Source organism: Bos indicus, chromosome 3 (genome assembly GCF_029378745.1).
Source record: "Bos indicus isolate NIAB-ARS_2022 breed Sahiwal x Tharparkar chromosome 3, NIAB-ARS_B.indTharparkar_mat_pri_1.0, whole genome shotgun sequence".
Taxonomy (NCBI): Eukaryota; Metazoa; Chordata; class Mammalia; order Artiodactyla; family Bovidae; genus Bos; species Bos indicus.
Window position 1 is genome coordinate 88,054,306 of NC_091762.1, and position 13,397 is coordinate 88,067,702.

Sequence of the window (13,397 nt, forward strand, 5' to 3'; positions counted from 1 at the left end):
TTAGAAGGTATTATCTATAATGATCGTTTTATTGTTGTTTGTTCGCTAAGTTGTGTCCAACTCCTTTGCAACCCCCTGGACTGCAGCCAGCAAGGTTCCTCTATCCATGGGATTTCCCAGACAAGAAAACTGGACTGGGTTGCCATTTTCCTCTCCAGGAAATCTTCCCAAACCAGAGATTGAAACTGTGTCTCTTGTTGGCAGGCCGGTTCTTTACCATTGAGACACCTGGGCTGACCTCACTTCTAACAAGATCATTCTTTAAAGACAAAAGCTGTATCTTACAAATATTTTTTGTGGTTTGGCCAGAAAATCATGTGTGTGCTAAGTCACTTCAGCATGTCCTACTCTTTTCGACCCTATGGACTGTAGTCCACCAGTCTCCTCTGTCTATGGGATTCTCCAGGCAAGAATACTGGAGTGGGTTGCCATGAGCTCCTCCAAGGGATCTTCCCAACCCAGCCATCAAACCTGTGTCTCTTATGTCTCCTGCCTTGAGAGGCAGGTTCTTTACAACTAGTGCCATCTGGGAAACCCAGACAGAAAATTAGGAATCTTAAATTAGGTTTGGAAAAAGTCTTTCAAAGTCATGGATCTTCTCCCATCCTTTCTCTATTTTCCTCTTAGGGAGACTGGTCCATTATTCCACACACATTGGCTGGGTACCTATGCCAGGCCCACATCTTCCTGAGATGTAGTGGGAACAAGTAAGACCCACCTGGTTTCTAACCTGCAGGAGCTCCTTGTCTACTGGGGATATAAGAGGCAATTAGCTATAACACAAGCTCCAACAGGATGGAGGCATACAGGAGGGGCTGGTGGAGTCCAGAGAAGAGCAGGTTACAGATAGCTTAAGTTTCACAGGGGTCTTTAAAGAGGAAGTGGCTTCTGAACTGAGCCCCAAATGATGGGTAGGATATTGACAGACCTGAGCACAGGGAGGAAGTTAATGGAAAGACAGGCAGAAGGTTCCAGACTTCTAAGCATCTCTTGGAGAATCTCAGTTAGGAGCATCCCATGAAATCCTGCCCTCTCTCTCAACCCATCAAATCACAGGAAGGTATACGCACGCACATCGCTCCGTCTCTGGATCCTTTGTCTCTGTTCTAGTTTATTTAAGCTTTTTGCAGTTTTACATTGTGCCTCTTCAAGGAAAGAGAAAAGGCGAAGAAAACTAGTGATTTTGATTACTTACTGGGAGCTAATTATATCATTCATTTAATTTTACAAGCCTGTAAAATTGGCATTATTATTGTGCTATTTAACAATGGAGGGAAACCACTGCTCAGAGAAGTTGTGATTTGTCCAAGGACACACAGTGAACTCATTCATTCAATAATTATCTATTGTTAGGGGTAGAACCAGGATTTTTTTTTTAATTTTCTCTTCTAAAACTTATTTATTTATTCACTTTTTTATATGGCCTCACTGTAGGGCTTGCGGTTTCTTAGTTCCGTGATAAGAGATTGAACCTGGGCCCCCGGCAGTGGAAGCACGGAGTCCTAACCACTGGACTGCCGGGGAATTCCCCAGAACCAGGAATTGAACCTAGGGCACTTTGATTTCAAAGGCTTTATCTTGTTAACACAGGACACTGCTGCTTCTCTATAAGGTAAGATCCTTAAGGGCATATCCTTTTTCATAGACTCCTCCAACACCTGCCAACTGGCATTCATCTTTGGCTCTATAAGGGTACCAAACAAGGTATTTAATTAATATCATCAGTGTTGACATGTTTGAAGGATGGGCTCCTCATCTAACTACCGAATCTTCTTCTCCATCAGGCAGCCAGTTGCCCTTTAATACCTAGTGTTCTCCCCATGTCCAGTTTTGCCAAGTGTCATTAAACCATTGCCCATGCGACTCCCAGGAGCCTCCAGCCCCATCCAGTCCAACGCCCTGTGTTTACAGAGAAGAACCTGAGCCCAGAAAGGGCAAGTGCCTGGTCCAAGGCCACACAGAGATTTAATAGCAGAGCCGGCAGCAGAGCGCTTATTTAGTTGGGAGCCTTGGAAACCACAGACTGTTCATTTTGCTAGGAAGCCCCCAGCTAGACCTGCAAAGTATCTCGGCCAGTTGGTTTAAAGGATTTTCTTTTTCACTCTTTTCACTGACTCCTGAAACAGATTGGGCTGAGCAACTGAGCAGTAGGGAGGCGAAGTAAACAGAATGGGTCCTCGGTGCCCCCGGCGTGTCTGTCGTCTGCAGCGACTCATCGCTGCCTGTGAGGCTGACAGACACAGCCGCTCCTGCGCGGGTTCTCAGGCTCCTCCTGGGGGTGCAAAAAGACCCGCATGGCAACGCCAGGACAAGGGCGCACACGGGAGCCTGTCCTGGGGAACCTTTGTGTTATCTTTGTATGCCCCCATGGCGGTGATGGGGGTGGGGGATGGTGCGGGGGAGGGGCTGTTGGGGGCGGGGGCCAGGGTCCCTGTGACAACAGCACACACTTAAAATCCAAATCCGCAAATCTTACCGGGCTTGCCCTAAGCACCCCACTGGATGCTTGGAGTCCCTACAGAAACCTGGTGGTCAAGAGGACGCTGTCCAGGGCCTGATGCTTTCCAGATGCTGATTCCAGTTCTAGCGCTAGCACTGCTTTGCCCGTCTGAGACACATCCTAAACTGTAACCTCAGAGATGTCACTTTGGCTCTCTGAGATTTAAGTTGCCCCAGAGGTCCAATTGGATGGCTGATGTCTATTTTGTAGGGTTCTTTCAGGAATCTGTTGCAAACTAGGGGTGGCTCCAAGTAGAGTATGTTTTACAGAAGTATTTCATTTGTAGAACAATCTACTTCATTGAATTTTAATGCTTCTGGGGATAGGGTGGGTGTGCACCCTAAAGTTGATTTCCTACCTGTCCCCAACACACACTGTAAATAATACACTCCCTACCCTTAGCACATGCGATGCCCTTATGCATGTTAGAAAAAAGTAGCTCTTGGTAAGCTGAAGGACCATCCAGTGAAAGAAAAGTTGTTCCTACCTGTAGCTAGACCTTGCTCTGTGCCCCAGTGCATGGTTTGCTGAGCACAGAGCAGACTGCATTTCAGCCCGTTCTCACCCTCTCACTGGGGCCCTTCTCAGATGTACAAGCTGCCCCGTCATGTAGAGGTGCCCTGTGTAAACACACTCCCTCCCTCTAAGCAATCAGCTGCTTCCCTCACCAGGCTCACTAATGCAGCCCTTCAGGGCACTTAATTTTTGTTCTTTGAGGACGAATGATACACTATACTGAGCACAGTGCCTGTGACACACAGTAGGGTCTGAACAAGAACAATCACAGAGAAGAGGGAGGATTAAATGAGGCAACCCATGTGACAATGCTTGGTGCATAATTCAATGAGTACTTACTGCATGAATGAATGAGCTCACAGAATGGTTGTGAAAACAAGACATAAATCCCCATGTGAAATGTTTAATAACAATAAAATGTTCAAATTATAGCTCAATACAACAACTCAAGAGATGGTACAAGTTTGCATATGAATGTCAAATTAATTGCCAGGCAATAATTTTTATAGGAGTTCAGAAAGGTGGGGGAGATCACTTTGGTGGACTGAGGGTCAAAAGGCCTGGACAGGTGCTTGTTCATGCACTTACACAGCACATTTATTCATTCATCAAATGTTTCCCAGGCCAGTCCATGGATTCTGGGGAGGCCAAGATGAACAACACAAAGCCCACAGCCTCAAGGTGCTCGCAGACTGGTAGGTGAACCCAGCGAAAGGACAGTGTAAATATAATGCTAAACTAACATACTGTGGAGAGAAGGGAGAGGGTTCAGTGAGCCAGTACACACAGAAGGTGTGTCATAAACTGTGGCATTGTAACACATGCCTCTGATTACCATCTGAGCACATTCTGAGTGCATCCCCACCACTCAGCATTTATTAAGTCTCTAATGTGAGTGTGTGTATTAGTCGCTCAGTCGTGTCCTACTCTTTGCAGCCCCATGAATGGTAGCCTGCCAGGCTCCTCTGTCCATGGAATTCTCCAGGCCAGAATTCTGGAGTGGGTAAGCCTTTCCCTTCTCCAGGGGATCTTCCCAACCCAGGGATTGAACCCAGGTTTCCTGCATTTCAGGCGGACTCTTTACCATCTGATTCACCAGGGAAGCCCATTTAAGTCTCTAACACTCCCACCTTTTCTCCTCTTCATCTTATTTTCTCTTCCCTTAAACCTGCCAGCAGCCTTTAAGAGCACTGCACCCTCTATTAGCTGAACCCTTGGAGAGTGAGGGGATGACACACAAGACTAGACAGGGGTGGTTTGCAGCTGTGAGGGAGGCCCATGCCATTCTGGAGCTCCGTGGAGCTTCCACAGTGCCTTTCCTGCTGAGTCCTTCCTCACTGCAGTCACCGATCACCCTGGCAACCGTGCACCCATTGGCGACAATGCCAGTGATAGCGAGGAGTGTTCTCTTAAACCACCACTGAAGAGGGAGAAAAATACATGCTCTCGAAAAGGCAGCCCATGGCTCTTAGGCCCCTTTCTCCCTAGGATAAGGGCTGAGCCAGAAAGGGACACTCTCATTGCAGGGACCAGAGATGAGCTTTGTGACCAGAGGCCCTGGGGAAGCAGCAGTGATGCAGGGGGACAAGCACGGTCTGTGCGGCCAAGAATTCCCGGGGTACAATCCTGGCCATGTGGCCTCAGTACAGGGGAGCTTAGACACATTATTTCCCTCTCTTTGGGGCTCAGTTTCCCTCTTTGCAAAATGGACATAATTCCTACCTCCCAGGCTTACAGTGAGAACTAAAGGAAAGTGAGGATAGGCATTTGATGAACACAGATGAGTGTTAAACAGAGGCTCAGAGATTAGCAGATGCAAACTAATATAGAGAGAATGGATAAACAACAAGCTCCTACCATATAGCCCAGGGAACTATATTCAGTATCCTGTGATAAGCCATAATGGAAAAGAATATGAAAAAGGATATGAATCACTTGGCTGCACAGTAGAAATTGACACAACTTTGTAAATCAACTATGCTTCAATAAAATAAACTTAAAACAAACAAACAAACAAACAAACCCAGAGGCCCAGATACTGTTTCTAAGATCACTGAGCTAGTTAGCAGCAAAAGCTGAATGAGAACTTTCCCTTGTCTGTTGACTCCCAATTTGGCAGTCTCTCCCTCCCCGCCCATCCCCTCCAGCCCTTCCTTTTGTGAAGTATTCCTTTGCCTGCCAGTGCTTACTGCAGGTCAGGAAGAAAAGTCTGAGAGAGAGTGTGGATGGTCCAAGTTCACCTGCTCATCATGTGTGTGTCAGTACACCTAGGCCAAAATGAGCTACTTGCTGTTCTCCTGCAGGGTTGAGAACACAGTATTCCAAGGAATAAGTGATACTTGATATTAAGCAGTGACCCTACCAAAGGATTCTCCAGGTTATGGAAAGTGATAATCCTACCAAGCTGGGCTTTGGTTTTACAAGGCAGGGTCAGCAAATATGCAGTAGATATGGGCACTATCTAGTCTACCCATGGCCTCCATCAGGAATCAACTGACTTTTCTTTTTCATTGATCTCTAATAAAGACTCAGAATCCTTTCATCTCCTGTCAGTCAACTGGGACTGTCATTCACTCAGTAAACATTAGGAGTGTTAGTCACTCAGTTGTGTCTGACTCTTTGTGACCCCATGGACTCTAGCCTACCAAACTCCTCTGTTCATGGGATTCTTCAAGCAAGAATACTGGAGTGGGTAGCCATTCCCTTCTCCAGGGGATCTTCCTGACTCAGGGATCGAACCTGGGTCTCCGGCATTCCAGGCAGATTCTTTACTGTCTGAGCCATCAGGGAAGACCACTCAACATTAACCGAATCCTTAAAATGTGTTCCGTCTGTACTGGGGAATATGCTAGACATTGACTCTTAAATCTTTACCATTCTAGATGCAACCCGCTGGCCCTCTCAGGTTTCTAATGCTGCTGAGCTCCAAGCTTGGAATCCGAGTAGGACCACAGAAAGGGTTAAGGTTTGGGGAAGCCAAGGTCTGAATTTGGCTCTGTCACCACAGTGAATGCCTTCGATTTTGTTTCCCTGGTACTCCTTCCCTTATGGGGTCACAGGATCTTGCTCTAGGGGGACTTCCTTTCCCCCACTCCATGGCATGTGGCTATAGGATTGGGTCTGTGTCAGGCTTGGCCAATCATGGTATCTCTTTATCCTTGTCCAGAGGTTGCTGCCTGCCAAGTCGCTTCAGTCGTGTCCGACTCTGTGCGACCCCATGGACCGCAGCCTACCAGGCTTCTCCGTCCCTGGGATTCTCCAGGCAAGAACACTGGAGTGGGTTGCCAGTTCCTTCTCCAATGCATGCAAGTGGAATCTCCCTGTCTGGGACAGGCAGAAGTGTTCTATATTTATTTGTGTAATATGGTAGGATTCATATGTTTCAAAGTGGGAGAGAGAATCTCTGTCTTGAGATGATACAAGTGTAGAGCTTTTGTTAACCACATCCCCATCCTGCACTCTCCATACATGTGAGAAGCTCTCTGCAGGGTAGAGGATACAGGAAGGGCAAGAGATAGAGGAAAGCAAAGGGGAGGGGGAAGGGGGCGAAGGGGAGAGGGAGTGAGGGAGAGAGAGGGAGAGAAACAGAAACAGAGAGGGAGGGAGAGAGATCACAGACATGATGACATCATTGGAATCAATGAAGACTCTGGACTGGCTTCACCCTGGATTGCCAAGTGACACCAGCCAATAAATTCCCTTTGCTTTAAACTAGTGATCTTGACCTCCTCTCAGACAGAGGTGAGTGGGGCAGAGGGCAGCATGAGAGTAAGAAATGACCACATTTCTATAGATAGCAAGGAGGAAAAACAGCTAGGCTTCTGAAACAATTCTGTCTTTGCTTGTAATTACAATTACATTGTTCAGGCTTCATACTCCAATTGTCTTTCTACCAATAAGTGTTTAACAGGGGACTGAATGTGTATCTTGTCTCATGTTTCCCTTTGAGTGTAGATGTGATGTGAGGGTGTTCAGGGTGGTCTTGCCTCCCGTGTAGTTGATATGTCCCCCCAGGGCCTGGGATCTGTTGCTCCCCATTTTTCCTTCAGCCACTAACTGTAATATTCATACTTTCATCTTCATAGGGCGCCTTGTGCTCTGCAAAGTCCTTTCATCTGCATTATCTCATTAGATTCTCGGAGCATCTGTGAAGAAGGCAGGGCTGGGATGACTATTCCTGCTTTGTCAGATTGAAAAAGAGGCTCAGGCCCTGGGATCTTGGCACTGAAAGAGAAAGACATGGGCAGGGCTTATGCAGTAATCTCATGGGGGATGAATGAGACAGAGGTGGAAGGGTGCCTGGATTTGGAGCCACACAAGCCCCAGGCTTGCATCCTGCCTTCTTTACTTTCTAGCGATCTGACTTAAGGCAAATCACTCAGTCCCTCCCAGTCTCGCTTTCCCCTTCTGTCGGGAACAGTGATGGCATTTTCCTTCCAGAATTCTTGTGACTATCACAGGAGGTGATACAGAATCAAGGTGAGCCGTAGGGTGCTGTTCACCTGTTCAGGGTTGATTTTTCGGTGTGGTGGATAGTGGTGTGCCTGGTCCAGCTGGATAGACTCATGAGAGCTATACCATGGAGTGTATGTATACCCCCTCCCAACTCCACACTCAGTGACATTGTGTTTGTTGGTAACTTGATGACAGCCACGGTGAGGATATTTTCATCGAGGAAATTGGCAAATGCCACAATTTTACCCTCCCTGCCAAGTCAGTTGTGAACTGGCACACCAATGGCAGTGAGGACAGAGGGGAAGAGAAGAAAAGGATACTAATATGTAAGTTTCACCCTTAGAGCATCTTCTTCAGTCCACATGCAGATGCCATCCCTGTTTGACAGATGAGGTCATTAAAACCTAGAAAGGGTTGATTGCTTGTTCTAGAACACACTATAAATGAGAGAACAGGGACTCAAGTCAGATCTCACATTCTCTCTGATAACCATGCAGCATCCCAAAGATGCTCTCAATAGAGCTCTCTCTTTCTTTGATCTCTAACCCAGCAGTAGTGAGATATTAAGTCAGTTTCTCGGGCCACTTAACATGTAAGATCCCTGTTTGGACTTCAAAATCCTAGTTTCTAAATACAACTGGCTTGGAGAAAGATGGGAATGAGTGCAGGGCATTGAGCTAGATACCAGGGAAGAGCTGACTATCTGTGAGATCCACAGTTCTGGGTCTCAGTTGGATAAATGTTTCAGGATTTCAGAAGTTAGGCAAGATCGTTAAGTTGGGCCACCTGAAGCATGAGGTATGGCAAGGGAGAAAGTCAAGTGTACCTGAGCCCAAGTGCCAGCTCTACTACTTCACCTAGTGGGGGGTTAAACTGCCTCATCTGTCAGAGGGGGACAGCATCCCAACATACCTGTTTCATCTTATTGGGTTTCTATGGTATCAGTGGGCTTCCCTGCTGGCTCAGTGGTAAAGAACCCACCTGCCAATGCAGGAGACATAAGAGATGTAGGTTTGATCCCTGGGTTGGGAAGATGCCCTGAGGGAGGCCTTCACAACCCATTCCAGTGCTCCTGCCTGGAGAAGCCTATGGACAGAGGGGCCTGGTGGGCTACAGTACATAGGGTAGCAAAGAGTCGGACATGACTGAAGCAACTTAGCACATATGGTATCAAAGGGGGAAAGGATTCTGAAGCCCTCTGGAATCTGTTACACTGCACAGATGTAAGAGAATGATCATGTGTCTTAGCTGAGAACCTTTCCTCCTGTTGCTAAGAGAAAGGACTGCCTGTTTTCCTTTCCTGCCATCTCTGGCTCTTCCCCGCCCCCCAGCCCTTTTTTCCCCCTTCTATTTTTATACCTTGAGTGTTCATATGATGATGTCTTTCATGCTTCAAACTAGATGGGGATGGGGATGGCAGACAGGAAAAAATAAATAAAAAGACCTAAACAAAGTGAAAATGTGTTTGTTGCTTAAGAAGATGACAGATGACTACAGAGGCTGGAGTTAGCTACAAGCTTTTCCCCAGATGCTGGGATGCAATCTCCTGGGATCCAACATGTTACCCTGGACAGGACAGTTCCCAGAGAAAGATGATCAATGCTCCTTTCTTTCAGATATAGACAGAGGTACAATAGGAGCATTTGGGAAGCTCCTGGGGGACTTAAAGGGGGAATACAGTAAGGATGAAATTAATAGTTATTTAGTAGCTTAGATACCTTCACCATCTCACTTAATCCTTGCAATAATTTTACGAAAATATATATTATTATATACACTTGCCAGTTAAGGAAAAGATCCTCTGAAAGTGGTGGGAGAAGTCTACACTAAGGCCCCTGGGGTTCCTGGCAAGTGGCCTCTTGCCTTGTAGACCTACTGGAAGAGGCGAGGGGCTCACTGTAGTTGTGCAGGCCAGAGAATGGAAAGGGACTTTCACCCAGCACTGCACAGGAATCTCTGATTATTTCCCCCGCCTCCACCCAAGCCCCCTCCAGTTGTTCTCTGCACAGGAGCTGCAGTGAGCTTCAACAAACACAAATCATACTATTTCCTATCCCCTAAAAATCACAGTTGTACTATCTCCAAAAAAATTGCTGACACCCTCCTATAAGACCAGCCTCTCTCTCTAACTTCTCTTATACCACTTAGTCACCAGCCTTGCTACATTTCAGCCATAGTTGGTTTCTCTCTGCTTCTCAAATGGATTCATCTTATTCCTGCCTCAGGGCCTTTGCACTTGCTATTCCCTCTGCCTTTAATGCTTTCTGGTCTCAGGTCAATGGTCATTTTCTCTGAGAGTCCTTTTCCAATCCCCAGACTGATGTCCTACCCCAGCTTTTTCTTACCACACATCACCATCTTTTTAAATTGGTGTCATAGCAGTTATTACTGTCAGTTTCTACTAATTTACTTGTTTATTGTCTCTGTCCTCATACTAGGGAGTAAATTCAAGACCTTAAGGATTACTTGTCTATCTTTTTAAACGTCTTACCCCACTCCATAGAAGAGACTGGCACAGTTAGCATACAAATAAATTGTTAGTGAATGAGTGGATTGTTACTGATTTATTATTAGCCCAGGAAGAGCAGACTTGCTGTGAGTAGGGAAAAGTCCTACCATTTGCTATCACTTAACCTGTAGAGATCAACGTTTATCTCATTTGGTTCTCACAATAATCCTATGAGACAGATAATCTGGTTCCCATTTTGCAGATGAAGAAATGGAGCCTCCATCATTTATTTGGGAATTTGCTTAAGATCTCAACAACTGCAACTGGAACCCTTGTCTGTCTGTTCCTGTGCCCACACACTGGATCCTGGGGCAGGGCAGAACTTCCTCTCTGAGGATTCTGCTCGTGCAAGACAGTACGTGTCTGCTGCGGCAAAACCTCATGTGTGTGAAGACTCCGCCGAGGATGAGGCTGTGTAAAAGTACGTGCAGGCCAAAAGTCTAGCGACAGCTCCCGGAGGACTGCCTCTAATAAACCATCATTACTTGGTCTGAAGTCCAGATTTCTCTGGGGAATAGAGAGTCCCAAAATGTGAAGGCTGCGGAGTGGCTGCAAGTTTTGGCCTCGCTGTGTTCAGAGCTGGGAGGGAACTTATGAGTGGGTACTGAGGTTTTTCTTCCCTCCAGCGGTGCTCACGTCCTGTCCGAGTCGGCCTCGCCACTGATGCGGGCGCCTGCATTCTGCGCTAGGTGGCGAAATGCTGTGGGGCTCCCCTATTCGGGGGAATGCGGTAGTGATGTATAAGGTATGAAAGATGTGGCCTGCAGAGAGCCGGCACTATCTCTACTGCTGCCGCTACTGCTGCCGGCAGAGCTGCTGGGAGTGAGCGTCCCCGGTCAGGGATACCCAGCTCCGCGGCTGTCTCCTGCGTGCGCCCTGGCCCCAAACGGACCTGCCACCCCCAGGGAACAAAAGCAGAGCCCCCTCGCCCTCTCCTGCTGCAGCCGGAGGATGAGTCGAGAGGGCTGAGCGGAGAGTGTGGTCCTCGGCGGCCGGCGGGGAAGGTAGGAGAAGGTGTTGCGCTCGCTCGCTCAGGCGTGGGAGGCTCGGGGTGGGCGGGCAGGGGCAGGGGCGGCAGAGGGGACCAATCTGTCCCTGGGGTGCTGCCCGGCCCGGCGAGGTGGTCATCTGGAACGCAGCGCCCGCACCGCCTGCCAGCCCAGCGCAGGGCGGGTGCGGAGATCCCGCAACCGCGAGGGAGCCCCCTGGGTGGGAATCGGAAGCGGCTGAGGGAAAAGTCCAAAGCCGAAGCCCCACAGGCAGCTGTCCAGGGCACTCGGTGGCGCGCGGCTGGCTGCGAGGCAGGCGGTGTTGGCTGCAGTGTGCGCAAAGTTTTGGGTGGCGCGCAAAGGCGCGGGCGAGGGCCCTGCGCAGCGCAAGTTGCGGCCGCAGCCAGAGGGCGAACCCCGGGGGGCGGGGGACGGCCGGGTGCTCCAGGCGGACTCCCCGACATTGAGACTGGCGGCTTTTGCTTCCCCTTGCCAGCCGAGGCTGGGTTTGCCCTCAGCCATTTAACCCTTTCTGACCTGGGAGAAACAACTTCTTCTTCGGAGGCGGCTACACTCAGGCTGGCTGGGTGGCGTCGAGGCTCCCAGCTCAGTTCTTTTGAGGTTCTGCGAGTTTCCCAGCATGTTCTAGGTTTTCTGTTCTTTTCTGGCCACCTCCGTGTCCAAAAACCAGGCAAGCTGGCTGGAGAGGGATGTCTTTCCCCAGTATCTGTAATTTTACCCCACGTACTACCCAGACTCATGTTTTCTTTTTTCCCACTCAGCTTGGCTCTTTGATGCTGTCTTGAAAAATGAGATGATTAATCAATTAGGTTAGTGGCCAATTAGGCATAACCTTGTAGAAAAATAATTATGCCCAGCTCTCTGGGCTTTCACTGTTGATGAGGTGGGAATCCAGCCCAGGTGGAGGGGCTGTTCTAAAAAGATAGGGCTGATCAGGGAATTTCTGGAAATTTAAGATTAAAAAGATTCAAATGTGTGGTAGTGGCGGAGGTTGTGTGGGTGCTGTAGGGGTGTGTGTGTGAGAGAAAGAGAGCGAGATAATCAATTGTTGCAGAGGAAATTAACCCTTGGCAGCCCGGTCTAGAAGGACTTTGTAGGCAGCATGTTTCAAACAGCTCAGTAAAGGTGTGTCCCCTGCTTGCCTTCCCCATCCCCCCTCAACGCTGAGGGGCTCTCGCCTGTGAATCGCCTCGCAGTCGCTTTGCTATTGCTTTGGGAGGCTGAGTTCCGATGAATTCATTTTAGTTTCATGTCCGAGGAATCGCGTCGTTGCAGAGGGAGGTTTCTGTGTCGTGCCTTTCGAGGATACACATTTCCCCGGCTTGCGTTCAGTAAAGCGGTTATTAAACGGGTGTAAAACAGAGGCAATCTGTTACCAGAGCTGGGAAGTTCTTGCTGCTGAGCGAGGCTTCCTTTTGCTTTTGGGGGAAGGACTGGCGGGGTTTTTTTTTGGCACTGCGGTATTACAATACAGCCATATTAAAAAGGTCCTCAGAGCCCAGAGCCGTCCACCACTGCAGCCGCATCTCCCACAGACTTTACTGCTCAAATCCTTCTTGCGGGGAACATGCAGTGGATTTCTGATGTGTACTGAGTGCATTTTAACCCCGTTCTGTTTCTATTTTAATCTTCTTCTGTTTATATCTCTGGACCCTGGAAAGTAGATTTCTGTCCAGAAGGCAAAAACCTAGAGGTGTTCCCAGGGTGGAGGCATTTTTGCAACAGGTCGTAGGTCTGGGTTTTCTGATAATGGGTCCCCCTGGCATTTAGCAAGCTGGGAACCCGCTTCCTTCACCAGTGACCGGACTGGGGTAAAACAGGGGGTCCCTGAAATCCCCTGCAGTGCTGAACTGTAACTGGTTCTGAATTGTATGGCTTTTCTTCCTTTCCAAGCTGATCCAGAGGGGTAGCTAAGCAGTGCCGTGAGGCAGTGGCTATGCCATCTCACTCCCAGTAGAATAGAGGGGGACTGGCTGGGGCTTATTTGCAAATAGAAATGGTCCAGCTGGAAGACTGCCTAGTGGTACTGGTGTCCAGGGACAACTGGGAGCCATATGCCCCACCTGCCTTCGTTAGACTCAAGGGCCACCATTCAGTCCTCTCTCTTTTACAAGGTTTTTTCTTTTCTTTTCTTGAAGCTAGACTCAGGTAGTCACCTTACTGTGACCCTATTTGTTGGTCTGACTCGTGCTAGTAAAGGCCTTGCTCCTTTTCTAAAATCAAAGCTTTTTCACTTAATGGGAAGGAATATAGGGTGGGGAGAGAAGGAAGGGAGAGAGAAAAGAGGGAAAGAGGAAAAGGTGGGGGGGGCAGTAGTAAGAGAAAGAGAGACAGACAGCTTAAGACTTCAAATACAACAGTGGGAAAGAGGGAGGCGAGATGGAGAACAAGAAAGGAGGAGGGAGAG

The 13,397-nt window shown here is 48.4% G+C and overlaps 1 protein-coding gene across 1 annotated transcript in view; it reads left to right on the top strand.

Annotated features, from left to right (window-relative positions):
* The window catches only part of DAB1 (DAB adaptor protein 1), a 1,468,439-nt gene that overhangs the window by 116,577 nt on the left and 1,338,465 nt on the right, over positions 1-13,397 (top strand). Inside the window, exon 3 of the mRNA XM_070786460.1 lies at positions 10,183-10,984. The gene's annotated coding sequence lies outside the window, so the exon portion shown is untranslated. The remainder of the gene's footprint in view (positions 1-10,182; positions 10,985-13,397) is intronic.